The sequence below is a fragment of the Nicotiana tabacum genome, chromosome 18 (genome assembly GCF_000715075.1).
Source record: "Nicotiana tabacum cultivar K326 chromosome 18, ASM71507v2, whole genome shotgun sequence".
Taxonomy (NCBI): Eukaryota; Viridiplantae; Streptophyta; class Magnoliopsida; order Solanales; family Solanaceae; genus Nicotiana; species Nicotiana tabacum.
The window spans coordinates 67,431,592-67,434,596 of NC_134097.1; positions in this window are offsets into that span (position 1 = coordinate 67,431,592).

Below are 3,005 nucleotides of genomic sequence, written 5' to 3' on the forward strand. Positions count from 1 at the left end.
CACTTGTGAAGAAATGGAGCAACATTAGCCTTTTACAAGGTAGGGCGAGTCCCCTTTATATAGGAAGGGAGACTCGGCTACAAATAAGTGGAGATTAATTACAATGTACGGCGACGGGATGGCTTGACGTGATGCCTCAGCATAGGCTCTGGATAGGCCAGGCCTGTTAGATGTAGCCATGTGCTTAGGGGGCTTCCCCCTCTGTCCTGACTTCGTTCTTCATTTCCTTCGAGTCGAGCTTCGACGAGCCCCGAGGCCGAGAACTCGGTCGCGGCCTCCCGCCCTCGGGGTCACGGGGCATGCTTCCAAAATGTCTTGATAGCGAGAAATCAAGTCTTCTGATTTCGCCGCGTACAATGCTTAACTTAATTTATGTACTTTCAAAGATGATATCATTTCTGAGTTTACATCAATTGACATACGATGCACTCTTATGTACAAAAATATGGGGTGTAACAGAATTGATATGTTGTGCTGATTGTGACTTTGGCACATGAGAAATTGATGAGAGGGTTGTTGGGGTGTTTGCATGAGGTTTTTGTCGTGCTATTGTTAACATTGATATTTGCACATTATTGTGGGCTACATGTATATATCGGGTTTGTGCATGTGGTGAGACAAGGTGGTATAATTATTGATGTGCATGTGGCGAGATAAAGTGAAATAATTATTGATGTGCGTATGACGAGACAATATTGGCATTTACTTTATTGTTGCATATGCGGCGAAACAAGGGGGCCTATGTCAGGGAAGATATATAATAACATGAGGGCATGCTATAGATGATATGCATGTGGTTGTGTGACTTCTTGTGTGTGTCATGCATATTACATGTTTTGTTGTGTTGATTCCAATGTGCTACTCGGTGTCTTTGATTTTACCTATTGACTTGAGATTGTGATAGTACACTTGCACATGCATACACCGTAACATGTCATTTATACCAGTTCAGGAGTATGAAACTTGATGTTCATTAATCATGCACATGTATTCTTGTATATCTGGTTTCACTGTGATATGGTTGGACTATTAGCATGTGACCACGCCGGACAGATTGTGATAGTGAGCCTGTGAGCAGGTCAGACGAATTGTGATATTGGCGCGTAAGTTGTCCGTGCAACACATGAGTTATCCGTGTGGTTGTGATGTGTAATGTGGGCACGAGGTGCCATGTATGGGTTGTGATATTGGCAATTGAGTTTTTCGTGCAACACGTGAGTTGTCCGTGCGGTTGTGATTAATAATGCGGGCACGAGGTGCCATATGTATATGTTTTGTGATTTGGGACTCGTGACTTGTGATTATGAGGTATGGTACCTCTGTGTGATATTTGTTGTAAATTTTGTGTTAGAACGACTTGATTATTGGTTGTCATTTATTTTCCTTAATTGGTTTCACTGGTACCTTAACTGTATTATGATTACTTTATTGTTTTATTACATGTTTATTTCTTTGTTGTCATTTACTGAATCCTGCTTCATTATTAGGCTTATACGGATATTTTGCACATGTTATTATGTCTAGTAGGTATCTTGACTTGCACTCGTCACTACTCTATCGAGGTTAGTCTTGATACTTACCGGGTATCGACCGTGATGTACTCACACTACACTTCTGTAAAATTTTATGCAGATCCAGACATTGGAGATAGCGGACTTGGGCAGAGTTAGCTTCTTGATCGTATGGATTCAAGGTAGAGCTACTTGGTCATTGCAGTTCCTTGGAGTACTCTCCTTTACATTTATATTGTTAACTCCTATCCAAATAGAATTGTATTTTGATATATTTGATGTATTTAGCTAGAGTTCGTGACTCTGTACTACCTAGTCTTAGGGATTGTAGTGATTATCGTGGTGTTGACATGTATCACCTTTAAATTTCTCATTTATATAAAATTATACTTCATAATATCATGTTTAATTATATTACTTATTGTAAGTAATCGGCTTAGCTAGTCTTAGAGACTAGGTGATATCACGATCCTTAAGGTGAGATTTTGGGCCGCGACAAATATTTATAGGATATTTCCTTGCATTACGACTCCATGCCATGTTTTAAAATATCAATCTATTATATTCATAACATTTTTTATTAAATTATTATCATGGAACTTTTATAAAAATAATTTTATTCATTTTATAAATTTAACTGATCATAGCATTTTTAATTGATAAATATTTATTTATTATTCTCTTAAAATTATTTCTGAGTGATTAGTTGTCCAAAATACTTATTTATATTTTTTATAATTATTTTATAATATTTACATCATTTCATATTTGTATTTGTATTTTTATACTATTTATATATTATTTGCGATAATAGCCTATATATTTTTGCAACAATTATATTTATTATGATATTTAAGTCAAAATAATATTTTTTATATTTTTACAACTATAGTCTATTCTGTTTGAAAAGTTTCAATTTCATAAATAACATTTTTATTAGTTTGTTAGCTATTTTTATAATTTATGTTCGATTAATTTTATGTATTTAAATTTTGGCCAAAACAAGGCTCAATTTCAGACCAAATATGATCCAAATTGAGCCCAATAGCCCAGTGTAATGACCTGACCGGTCATTTTGAGCTTTATCGTTCTGTTCAGTGGTTTGATGTCTTGAGTTGCTTCATATTGTATATTATGAGTTGCGTAAAAGGACATATTCGATTTTTGGATGTTTTGGAATTGACTTGGATGGGTGATTCTCATATTAGAAGCTTACTTGTAAATGTTGACCGAGGCTAGACGTTAATGGAAACGACTCCGAAATAGTATTTTGATGGCTCTGATAGGTTCTTATTATGATTTTGGACTTGGGTGTATTCCCGGAATTGGATTCGGAAATCCCTAGATTGATTTCGCATATTTTGTCGAAAGTTGGCAAAAGGTTTTGAATTTTCCTAAGTTTGACCGTGGTTTGACTTTGTGATTATCGGGTTCAGAACTTGGTTTTTGGACTCGAAATAGGTGCGTTTTTCTATTTAGAACTTGTCTGCAAAG